Here is a 13,844-nt window from a genome sequence, read left to right as displayed (position 1 = left end):
GCGCCCGAAACTGCATGTCTCGGGCGTCGGGATTCGCTCCATAAGACGCAGGCACATTTTCCACCTCTTATGGAGCGAAAAATACGGTAAACAAATAAAGTCTCTGTAATATACAGCTCTGCTTCAAAGCCAAGTAGTGCTTTCCTGGGGTTTGTATTAAGATCAATACATCCTCCCTAATAGAGTGGGTACTCACCCCAAACTTTCGGCTGTAACAGACAGCCCCAAACGCTTTGTCTGATGGGACACCGTTACTGCGGCGTCTTTCGTATCTCGTTCTTTACCATCAGCCCTCAGTGTAAAGTCTTCCCACAGTCATGCAAAGAAAAATTCTTTCATCGGGTAATAGTTCCAAAAATAGTTTATTTAAAATTTCTTTAAAATTCAAAAATCACATTCGGCCGGTCCGAAAACAAACGTGTTTGGTATGGTAGATCTGCCCCTACATGTCTCGTCACCACCGACGTCCTCAGGGGAATTGCAGGTTTGTCTTTCCATACCAAATCACAGTTTATATAGCGTACATCAAAGTTAATACAACAATTGGCCACTAGATGTCTCACTAGCTCCACACAGTGGGATAGTTTCACATCTCCTCAAGCTAGATACAAATTAGACACAGATTAGATACAAAGTTAGCCCTGGTTCACACCTAGGCGTATTGCATATGCGCGGTTGTCGTGCGTTTTTTTACCGCGTTTCCGAGGGCTACTTGGCTGTATCCCAATGGAAACGCGCAACAAAAACGGCCCAAAGTAGTACCTGTACCTTTTCAGGCGTGGGCCGTTTTGTAGTGCGTTAGGGACGGGCTGAAATACGCCAAGGTGTGATGTTCAGATGTTTGAGCGTTTTTTAGAGCGTTCGTCGAGCGTAGAACGCGCTACAAAACATTCAGGTGTGAACGAGGGCTAAAAGGTGAAGAGTTATTAGTTCTCTCTCTCTTGTAAAGGTGAGCCATCTCTATATAGAGAACTAATAACTCTTCACCTTTTACTTTGTATCTAATCTGTGTCTAATTTCTAGACTTTTCAGAGCGGGGTGACACCAAAATGACTGTGAGTCATTTTGGTGTCACCCCTCCAATGGTGTCACCCGGGTGTGGGCCGCACCCCCCTTGTGACGCCACTGGGTCCTCCATCCCCTTTATGAGTTTGGTCGCCCTCCTCTGGACTCTTTCCAGTTCAAGGACATCCTTTTTGTTCATTGGTGCCCAAAACTGGACCGCATACTCCAGATGAGGCCGAACCAGTGATCTATAAAGTGGCACAATTATAGACTTGTCCTTGCAAAACATTCCCTTCTTAATACAGGACAGGACCCTACTTGCTTAGTTTACCACAGCCTGACACTGCAAGCTATTATTCAGCCTGTGATCTACAATGAGCTCCCATTAGTGTGTAATTCGCTCCGCCCCTTATCCCCACCCACAGGACCAGTAACAGTCTATAAAAAAGAGAGAGAAAGACTCCCCCTGCATTCTTGTAACTATGCGTCGACAAACAGGGTGGGTAGTATGCTGCCATGAAAGGCACCAGGAAAGGAAAATTACTGGTAAGTATGATACCATTTTCCGTTTTCCTGGTGCCTTTCATGGCAGCATACAAACGATAAATAACAAGCTGACAGGGTGGGCAAAAGCGACGTCAAACAAGACACTCCATCCAGCAAAAGACGCCCTGTAATGCCCAATGCAATGGGTTTGATCTGAACCCTGGCCCGCAAAGCCCATGAGGTTGCCACAACTCACGTTGAATGAGCCCACACCACATCCGGTGGCCGCCCACACAGCAGCCAAAAAGCTCTCTTTTAGTCTGTACTCACCCGTTCGGTGGTCCCCTACCTTAAAGCGCATAGCGGTTCTTGCAATCGTGGTGAACGGCTCATGCCGAAGGAAGGAAGGAAGCAACTATCAGGCAGGGATCTGCAGGCAAGGCTGCACACATCAGCAGGACAAACTCCAGAAATACGTGACAGCAAAAGACAAGAGCCAGGCCCAGTGTGATAACATGTCAACCTGCCTTCTCTGATAGATCTCAACTGTGGATACACAGGTCAGTGGTATGTGCAGGTAAGGGTTTGAGTCCTGTATTACATCATACAGCCAAACGATAAAGTCACTGAGGAAATGCGTGCAATGCAAGTAATGGTTTGGAGATCTGTATTACATCATGTAGGAGTACAGTCACAGTGGCAATGATGATGCGTAGAACACAGGTAAGGATATGAGACCTGTATTACACCATACAGGAGTACAATACAGTCACTGTGGTAATGATGATGCGTAGAACGCAGGTAAGGATATGAGACCTGTATGCCATCATACAGGAGCACACTGTAGTCACTCACAGAATAAAAGTCTTAAAAACATAATTAAATAGTAGTACTTGGGGTCAGTAGAGCCGTCCCAGACTAGTTGTAAAGGTGTCCATACACCCTACAACCATCTGCAGACCCTCCGTGGCCAGACGGAAAAGTGCAACAGATTGGCCCAGGTGGATATTACTCCATCCACACAGTTTAGCGTAGATGGAGGAATCCGTTGCACCCTTTCCATCCGTCCACAGAAAATCTGCAGACAACCGTAAGGTGCACGGCTAGCTTAAGAGTACTTGTGCACAGACTCAGCTGCAGGGAAGTCCGTTCAGAGCTGTATCTGGAGGCAAAGCATAGGTCAAGGTGGAAGCAGCTGCAAGTTGATTAACCACTTCAAGACCAGGTGTTTAGACCCCCTTCCTGGCCAGGCCATTTTTCAGTGTTCAGCGCTGCGATACTTTGACTGACGTTTATTCCGTCATGTCTAGAAGTGGAAGCCAAGATAGAGATGACAAAAAAGGCAGCAAAAGGAAAGCAGTTAGAAACTGATCCCCATCTGGGCTCCTGCACAATAGCCCTGTTGCTCACCACCACACCGCTAGTAATCCTAATTAGGATATATGCGGGACACCACACGCCCCCAAGAACTGCCAGAAGGGGCTCCCAGTCCTAAAGGCGCATCGAGCAGTCCAGGAACTGGGACTACACCTGGGAGAGGCTAAGCCCAGGCGTCACTGCGTCACTTTATGACCCAGAGGAGGGGGCGACATGACTGGTCGCAGGTAGAGACGCGAGGACAAAAAAGAGAATGCAGGGGGAGTCTCTCTCTCTCTTTTTTATAGATTGTTACTGGTCCTGTGGGTGGGGATAAGGGGCGGAGCTTATCGTTTGTATGCTGCCATGAAAGGCACCAGGAAAATATAAATACTTGTAATAATATTAATAATTAGGGATGCACTGATTCCGGTTTTCGGTATCGAGTATGAGCACCAATATTTTTTTTCTGGTACTCGCTGATAACGAAGTCCCATTAAGGAAGCCTTCTGGTATCAGGAAGCCGGGCGGAGAGTCATTACCCGCCCCCCGGCTTCCTGATTGGCCGGGAAGCCAGCTCCATGCTCCCTGGTGACGAAGGAGCAATGTAGCTTGCTTCCAGGCCAATCAGGAAGCTGGCAGCGTGTAATGACTCGCCGCCCGGCTTCCTGATACCAGAAGTTCTGGTATAGGGATAGGCATCGGGAGCATTTGGGCGAGTACGGGTACTCACCCAAATACTCAGAGGAGTCACTTATACCAAACAATGACTTTCATGGTCAGCTATAAAATACTAACATTATTTTGTTATAAACAAGAGCCTCACACTTGCAATTTTGCATTTAAGGTTAATTACAGTGGTTCTGCTGAATGTGTTAAACCCCATTTCCAGTTCAACATAATTTACAAAAAAAACCATAATTAGTCCAGTAGTAGTGAAAGTAGAAAAAAGGAAAAACAAAACCAGCTTTCACTATAATACTCTTTTTGTTCCTGGTGCTGTCTCTTGTAGAGCCTCTGCTTTTTCATTGCTGCTGGTCCTCCTCCAGGTTGAATGAATTACAGTGTCATCCAACCCCTTTTTTTGTGAGCCCAGGCTGCATGATGATGCCATCCCAGGGGGCTGGTCCAGGGTAGTGTGAACTCAGAGAAAATGGCTTTAATGAAGCTGGTCTTCATTAATCCCAGAGGACTTAAGGGGCAGAAAATAATTACTGTGTTAGACAGCTCTAGAAGCAAAGCCTGCTGTTTTTTGCCTTTCAATTTGCTAGTTTTTATTACTTTTTTGTAGCCAGAATTCGGCTTCAAAAAATCTGCCTGTGAGGGGCAAACCACCCTATCATAACCATTTCAGAGTTTATCACTTGGGATGGTAATGGTTTACTGCAGCTACAAAATATATATTTCTGAAATTTTGAGGATTAAGCCAACCTCTGTGCAACAAACCCTCAGAGGAGAAACTGTAAAACAAACTACTCAACATTATTTGGTAGAATTCTTGTAAAGCCTATAAAAATAAATAATGTTTTCCAGAATGCAAGAGTAAAACTTCAGCCAACTTTCTCCCACAATTTGCTCGCAATCATGTTTGTAATGATATACAGATCAAGAATAAAGGGTTTCACTTTTTTTATTCATTTGGCGAACAGAACTGGGACAAAACATAAATCAAAGTCATAAAAATAAGAGGCCTATAAAATGGAAAAGGACGTTTGGAATTGGAATTGGTCAAAACCAAAGGGTGAGTTAACAAGATTTTATGACGTAGTCATTGGTACAGTGACGAACAAAGACTAATTAATTTGCCTTTTCTATGCGTTTAGGAAATGTGAAATGGTTAAACGCATACCACTGCTTTCCTCAGAACTGTAAATAAAGAACAGGAGCACCACATCAGGAGGTTAGAATCCTAAAATGTTTCATTCCAGTAAAATCATTTGAACAAGATCTATAGGTGCAGCCAGCACATTCAATGGTCCAGAACAACCCCCTTTAGGGCGAAAATGAACATAACATTATACACAAGTGCATACAGAAACCATAACAGTAATACTAATGTGGATAATAAGAGGTCAGGCATATTATATATGCAAAAGAAATACAATAATGTTCAGCTAATGTGGATATCAGTGTAACTGCTAAAGAGAACCTGTTAACTACGAACAACCATACTCCGAACAGTCCCAATTTTAAGGTCTGGTATTGTGGCCAAAAGCAGGTTGGATTGAACCAATTGTAATTTATTTTGGCAACCGTAATACAGCTGCAAACCCCACGCTTACATATCTGCTTCCCATATTGGGTGGAGGGACACAGACATCTGACACTCCCGGAAATGTGGAATTCTGAAGAAACTGATGGTGGCTGCAGCACTGGAAGAAGGTGACATTATGAGACACGGGCTGCCAGAAAGTTGAGTATATTAGCTCTTCTATTGCAGAAATTTGCCATTCAGATTTTTTCGATTAACTGCCAAGATTGCTTCAGCTAAACCGCCTCTAATTGAAAATGCCTCTGTGTATACAGCACCGAATACTTAAATTAAGACGTTGTTTCCTTTACAAATAAATTGCTCGGTTCCCAAAACTTTCTCTGAGCACAACAACTGAAGAATACATGCATTTCTGCTTTTAATTAAGCTCTTTAATCTGTGCATTTGTTTATTAGGTTGTCCACAGAGATGCTGCCCGCAGACTTTAAAAAGAAAAAAAACCTCTGAAATGAGTCATTATTTGTGGCAAAAAAATAATCACTGACATATTTATTTTATTGTTTTGCCAAGAGAGCTTAATTACTTCATTTTAGCAAATGTGATTGTTAATTTAGCTAAAGTAAACACATAAGGGTCATGGTGTACTGTGAAGGTTTTTAAATGAGCCCAATGTCTGTTGTGCTTGTATTATACTGGGATTAAAGTGTATGTCTGGGCAATCAAAAATTTAAAAAAGTATTCAGTACATCTCTGCAACACATGCACATTTACCCATGTTTTATACATTCAAAAACACCACAAGTAGTGAAAAATACCCAGTGATCTGACAACACATTGACTCTTCTGCACTGAAATACCAAACAATGTTGTCAGCCCTGCCAGCAGGACTACAAAGCTCCACCTATCCCCCACCCCTCTTTGTCCCCCACATTCATACATTGATTTTTCTTTCTTAGCACAACAATGCTGAGAAGAGTAGATGGGAGAATTTTATTACACCTGTGTGCATAAGTCCTAAATGTGAAGACAATCAATCCACACCAATGTTACTTATGTGAATTGAACAATGTCATTGTATTTGATATCTGCTGTGTTACAAAAAAAATGGACTTTAATTTAGAGAGGTATTTTATACCTTTATATTTTGCATCTTTCGTTTACATTTAAGTTCCCTTTCTCTAGCATTGTTGCTTTTGCATTATGTTTTTATGAAGACATGGTTTACAAGAGCCTTTTCTCAACCAAGGCAACTTTTGCAGAGCGTTATGCCCTTCCATGGTGCACTCCAGCTCCTGATGTAAAGGGAGGGCTCTGATGTGAAAGAGGGGCTTCTGATATAAAGGGGGGCTTCTGATGTGAAGGGTACATGGTATGGTTACTATATCCTCAATTATGAATGAGTGGGAGTGATCTACATCTTCGGTTTCGAAATTTCCATCTCGGTGCACCTCTTCATTTAAAGGGTGCCAGGACTGAAAAAGGGTTGAGAAATGCTGGTTTGCATGATGTACATTTAGACATTTAAGAGTCTACAAAAGAATAACAGGATTTATCTTTCTCTTTACACACCTTAAAGGATGAGTCCACCTTCCTATATCTTTCAAGGTTTAGGACAATAAGATCTCTGCACTTTAGTTCCTAGGTCTGCATAGTGGTTTGCAAAGAAGTAATTTGCCATTTGGTGGCTTGGCCAACAAGACTCCAATCATAGAAGATGGGAAAATTTGTTTTTGTAGCAGTTGGCCAATGTTTTTGACAAGAAGTCAGTAAATCTTCCCAGTAGTATTCATCCATAAATGTGATATCAGTTTTTGGATTGACTGGTCCACCCAGTACCACACAATTCTTTATCCCAATGGTCACCAGATATCAGTGCTACACTTTGACATCACAGCAGGGTCTTTTTTACTACAGGCTCCAGTCCCTCAGCCTGTAAACATTTAATTACAGAGCTAAAGGAGACACATTTCCAGTGAGTCAAATGTTCATAAATGACCCACACAGACATTCAAACATGAGAACCTCGGCATATACTGTCCTTGAGCGCTCACAGATGGCAAGACAATAAAAGGAAACATTCGGGTGGAGTAAAGTACAATATATGGATCAGCAGTGTTTCCTCTTATACAGTATTTCATCGCTAAATACAAAGCTCATCTGTTTTCACCCAGAGGCCGGGAGGAACACCTGTTTTTAATATGCTGCTATACATTCCTTTATACCTTGCCTGTAATCAGGGATTCAAACTAAATCATTCGTTGATATGAGAGAGTACTAGTTTTCACTTCAATTTTTAAGATTAAAATATTCTATTTTGTAATAAAAATATAAATTTCTCAAATATAACTTGCCACATATATGCACTTTTATACTCATAATTAAAGGTATGGTAGCAATTTCAAAGGAGTGGATTATAAGTGGTATAAAGGCCAATTGGCACCCACCCAACATTTGAAGTTTTTTTTTCAGGTCAGGAGTGCGATGGGATCTATCATGTATTGAGTACTGCCACAAGATGGTGCTGAGGAGCATAGGAACTTCCTATGCTCCTCGGCTTCATCTAGTGGTGGTAGTGCCCTGCGAACGTCTTTCACCCAGTTAAACGCTAGGTGCAAAATGTATAAATCAGCCCCTTAATGTCATCCAGTTAGGGCTTTTATCTTCTTTAAAGTGGACCTGGATTCAAAACGTAAAGATTTGCTATTGTATAGGGAATATTTCGACATTTTTATTGTGCTCAAGCAGTGCCTTGAAATTAGCAATGCATTTCCTGGCATGTGAGTGAGCCTGGGCGCTACTGAACCTACAACCTTGTAGGTGCACATATGCCACAAATTGCATTGGGGGACTCCGGTGTACAACAATCTCAGAAGGGTCAAATGTAGAACACTTTTTGGCAACAGTATCTCTGCAAGGCAGAGGACTTTGGAAACTAAAAAAGTTCATTCTTGCTTCTATTCACACAAGAACAAACGTTCACAGAGATTTGCAGGGTGAATGGCAAATTGTTTATAATCCCTATTTGGCAAGTTGTTATATCCCTAATTGTCTTAGAAAACTATATTCATAAATATATGGATTTTTATATAGCAAGACACATTTGTTAAAGGGATTTAAGGGGTTTTCAGTGAACACTACGCAAAAAGAAATATGTACCATACACTCTGTAATCTGAGATTCATAGGTCATTGTTATTTCCTAAAACCTCATCCAATGAGTCAGTATGACTAATCTAATGTTATAACCCTTAATGTATATTTTATGTGAAATATCTGTTTTAGGGAAAGTATCTGTTTCCTCATCTAGAGATTGTGTAATGTAGTCTCATTTACTCATCGGTGTGTCATTTTATCTGTAATCTGAATTAAGGATACTTAAACTATTAAAATCACTTAAAATATCAGTCTTTCCCAAAGGGATATCATATCTATAAGTGGACTCTGATGTACTGAAACACTAGCTGGCATCTTATCTATCACATCGTCACTCCAGCAATGATATCTCCCCACTGACATCCCTGTTCACAGCTGTGCTTTGTCATGAGCTGCAATGCATCCATGTTGGGGGGGCTTTTAAAAATGAATGGCACTACAACACACCCCCCGCAAATCTTACGTTACCGAACCGCACAAATGTGAAGCCAATCTTAAAGTGACACTAACGCAGGAGTTAAAAGTAGTCACCGCTCCAAGCTCACTCCTGTGATGGACTACATTCTCAATACAAATTGATAAACTAAGCATGAGATTGTAGTCCATCATGGAGCGAGCTTGGAGCAGTGACTACTTTACAACACACACAGGGACCATGGGGAACAAAAGTAGCCACCCTCCAGAAGGAAAGAAAGGGTCAGCACCAATTCAGGGATGATTTGAGGATCTACAGCCGAGTAATACACAAATAAGATACATTTTTGTTAATAGTTGGGGTGCTTAAATGTATTTTTAAAATTTAACTCTGGCGTTTAGTGTCACTTTAAACATTAGGAGAGCAAGATAAGTAAACTGTATGATCAGTACACAGGAGGAAAGACATTTGAGCTATGGTTGAATGTAACATGCCACCAGTGATATACAGTAGCTACCAGAGATCCCACACTGTCCATCTCTTCTATGAAGTCTCTATTATCTTGCTGCAGCAAAGGCGGCTTTACACCTCCAGCTGCATTATCTGTAATGTAAAATAAGTGGAAATCCTGAAAGTGAAAACAAGAAACCCGCCTATATGCTGCTTCAGTTAATGCTCCTGCAGGCAAAAATATGACCATTAAGTCTTAAAGCTGATCGCGGCACACACAACTTTATTTAAAATGTATTTATTTATTATGTGTTACAGGTATTTATATAAATGTATTGTTAAATATCCACAAAGGATATATACTGTATATATACTGTAAATCCACTCTGTGTGCATCAAGTGCTTTTACGTTTGAGCAATGGGAGTTTGGTGCTTATAACAGTGTCAAGATGAATGAAAGTTAGCTCTCATTCACATGAGACTTTAAGGTCAATCTGCACATAGAAATGACAGGCTGACAGCAGGCACAGTTTTCCGTGTGTGTACAAACGTATTGGCACATGGAGCAATCACTTGTATTTAGAGACAGATGATTGCCCCTGGATGTAACCTGCAAGCAATAAGGGGGGGAGGGGGGGTCACCTGTCTCTAGCTGGAGGCTAATCGCTTCATATGTGATCACATTTGAACATGGATGACAGCTGCAGCCACTGTCTGCCTGGTATTGCTTTGTACAGGGTGACCTTAAAGCCTCAGGTGACCTTAAAGCCTCAGGTGCTAACCTTCATTCATCTCGACGCTGCTTTAAGCGCTTAACCTCTGTCATCAAAACTTACAGTCCCGGCTCTAGCACCTCTTCCATGCAGAAAGCATCTTGTATTATTTTCACAGAATGCATAGTGTTCAGTGATTGGACAAGGAGATTGCGATGGTCATCTTACCCTCCTCCATTCACTGAACATTGTGCATTCTACAAAAGGGATGCAAGACTTTTTCTCAGTGGATGAGATGGACTCCTTTGCACTGTACTGTAAGTTTCACCATGAGAAGTTCAGCACTTCCAGCTGTGTTGGGTTGAATGAACCTTAGAGTTTTTACCTAGGGCTCCATCCTCACTCGAGCTGAGCATCTTTGGGTGTTTTTCAGGTATTTTCGAGCATTTGCACAATTGTTTTTGCAAGCATTTCAGGTTTGAGCATTTTATTTCATTTTTAGCATATTTTCGAGTACTCCCATTAAATGCTAGTGGGGCCGAAACACTTAGTTCAACTTAAAAAGAGGCTATTTTGATTTTGGCCAGGGGTTTTTGGCCAGGAGTTTTACAGTGTACACCAGTGTGACGGGTAATATATATTTTTTGTAGATCCAAAAATAGCCCTCTTTGCCATAATCCCCAGTTCTTTACAATTTGTTAAACGTCGTCATTTTCTTACCGCCGCTCGTGAGGTAATACCCGGCCATTGGCGTTCTTCAGTGATCCCCACAATCGCAGAATGGGTTGTGGAAATCGACCACATCATGGATCTTGAACGATTGCTAGCAGAGGAACATGAATGTAGAATTAAATTTTGGGCCACATGGAATACATGGTGGAAATTTAGGGGTTCACCAGAACTTCAAGAAATAATCTCCACTATACAAATCAAATGATGTTATGTATGGAGATGGGAGAGACTCCCTGCTTTCTCCCCCCCCCCCCCTCTTTTTTTCTCTTTCCTCTTCTCCCTCCTACTCCCACTTCCTAGGATGACTATATCCTAGGTGTCATAGAACACAAGTTTTTATCTTTTTGGATGTATAATTTTCTATTGTACATTTATTTATATTATTTATTTATTACAGGTATTTATATAGCACCGACAATTTCCGCAGCTCTTTACATTCACATCAGTCCCTGTCCTCAAGGAGCTTACAACCTAAGGTCCCTATCTTACATGCATACATAGAAGGACAATAGATCATCATTGTTATTGGTATTGTTGTGTATGTATTTAAAAATGCGTAATAAATTCAGATTTAAAGCAGAGTGCAAAAAAAGGGGGGAAAAAAGGGAATCCTCCTGCTAAGCATTGTAGCATGTAGGTATTCAAACTACACAATGCTCAGGTATGAATGGAACCTGCACAGCAGCATCCATTAATGGGACAGACATAATTAGGGGTAATTCATTTTTACATAGCAAATGTGCAAATTTTGTTTTCCTGGAGTTCAGCTTTAAAAAAATAATATTTACTTCCCACTGTGTTGCTTTTAGAGAGATTGAAGGATTCTTTCCAATGGTAGGAAACCCTGAGAGGGATTCTAATTCTTCTCTACTCTATCCAAACTAAAAAAAAAAATAGGTTATAGATGCACTTTAAAGGAGAAATAAAGCCACACCTTTTGGGGGCGGGGTATGTACTTCTGTCACCCAAAGTCAGCATATAACGGGCTGATGCCCCTATCTGTTGATGGCACAGAGGTGCACTGCAGCCAGAAGGATCCTGATAATATTGTTGTGATCCACCTAGCTGCCTGATTGACAGCTGGCTCTGCCTCTCTAGAGCCAGAACAAGCTGTGCCCGCCCCCTCCTCATCTGTCCCTCCAAGGAGCACTGGAGGAACAGAGAGTGGAGAGGAGAAACTCTACAGGGAGCAATGACTGAGAGCTGTGGTCACATGATCACTTAGCTCTCGGTATAGAGGCGGCATGTAACAACTGTAGTGTCCCATGCCTGCTCTAAGTATTGGAAAAATTATATTTAACTCTCCCAACCCTTCTCCTTTAACCTTTGTAGGATTATTAATATCCATCTGATCTCTTTCACAGGTTTATCTAAGCAAGAAGACTGCACACTCCCTTTAAGCCTGGAATTCATTAGGAAATCTGAATCTCTATTAAAATAAATGAAAAGCATCCCTTCAAAATTCCAAGAACCTCTGTTGTAGTAAAATCAGATTATTTTTCGTTTCTTATTTGCACGTGTTCTTTCATTTTTGTTAACTGCTCCCCTGCCCTATGATTTATGATGTCCCTTTCAAGGTCGAAATAGCACTGTGCAGCTGTGCAACATTTCAGGTTGTTCCGAATTGCCAAGTTGTTCCATGGCTTCAGAGCAGGTTTTTGAGACACGTATCTCTCCGGCTGATGGGTGGGTCCCCCTTAGTAAGACGTGTGATCTCAGCTCTTTCTGAAAAATCTCTTTATCATTGTTAGCGTATGTTGTGGGGTATTCCTGAGTAAGGCAGTGAGAGAATGGAAATTGCTCATGCTGGGGATTACAGAGGAAGGGAGACGTCTGGCCACGGCGGTCATTGCAGACTTTGCTGTGATCTGTAGAAGCTCAACTTTGTAATGAGTTCCTGTTTTCTGCTCTGCGCACAATCAAGGACTGAATAACCCAGGGACAGGAACTATCACTGCTCAGATAAAGTAGTAGTAAGCGGGAGATGGAGAATTTTACAATAAAGGTCCTTATAATGACCACCTTGCATTCCTTCTTTAAAAGCTAATCCCACCTTTCTGACCATGTTTCATGGTACACCCAGATTTGGGGTGTAACATGAAACGGTCACAGTTTGCAGCCCCTCATCCTTAAACTGTCACTTACATTAATTACAGAGTTCTTATCGCCACACCATCTTGTATTTTTTTCAATTCGGCATGGCTCTGTCTCTCTGTGCAGCCATGTCATCCAGTTACAGGTCCATTCAAACAGAGCTGTGAATGGAAGACTACATGCCACTGTGGCAGAGGGACTCATAGATTTCAATGGAGCACAAGTGTGGTGAGGTCGCCCCACTACTAGTCTATTGATTACTTCCGCCAGCCTCATAACTGAAGGTCTGTACCTCCAAACGAATTCAAGGCTGGGATAATAGTGTGCAGGGGCTTATGATGATCACGGTTGCAATGCTTTGCAGGCTCCAATGCAAACAATTTAATAATTGCACTTTATTGTATTCATGTGTGTACATTTATTCATTTTTTGCAGAAGGTGGAATATGCCTTTAAGGAATCAGTGTGGTTGACCCACTAAAGGAGTAGAGCCTGTTAACTTTTAAAGGTGAATTTTCACTTATTTTAGTGAATGAGATGAAACTGTGAAAATGTGCCTTGCATGGAATACTCAATCCCGTGCAAGAAAAAAAAAGTTTTTTTTGCTTGAACATGATTGGAGGATTGAAGTCAGTACAACTTCACCTCATTCACCAAGCACAGTAAATTTACTGTTTGCAAAAGGGAACTTTTGCATATAGAGAATGAGGTCACACAAAGAGAAGATTCACATTGAAAACATTACCCAATCTTGTGCAGGTAAAATAAAATAAAAACTTAAACATGATTGGACGATTGAAGTCAATACAGCTTCATCCCATTCACTGAGTAAATTTACTGTTTGCAAAGATAATTTTCAGTTATCACAGTGCATAAGGTCAAACAAAGTGAATATTAACATTGCAAATTATAACCCAATCCCATGCAAGAAAAAGTTTAAATAAACCAGGACTTTTTCTCACACATTGGTGATTAAAGCAACCTCACTAAGCTGAGTAAATTTACTCTTTGCAAAAGGGATTCTTTTATTTTCCTTGCGTGTGAGTTCACATTTTTACAAAGTTAATTTTCACTTTCATATTGCTTCACCTCATTCACTAAGATAAATAAAAATTCACTTTGCCAAGTGAAAATTATTTTGGATGTGAACATGCTCTACTTCTTAATAAATCACTAAATATCTTTTTTTTAATCTGTAAAAATTAAAGGTGAAAATGAACAGAATCTACT

This window comes from Nanorana parkeri, unplaced genomic scaffold (genome assembly GCF_000935625.1).
Source record: "Nanorana parkeri isolate BGI_ZX_2015 unplaced genomic scaffold, ASM93562v1 scaffold125, whole genome shotgun sequence".
Classification (NCBI taxonomy): domain Eukaryota; kingdom Metazoa; phylum Chordata; class Amphibia; order Anura; family Dicroglossidae; genus Nanorana; species Nanorana parkeri.
Note: the sequence above shows the minus strand (reverse complement) of the source record.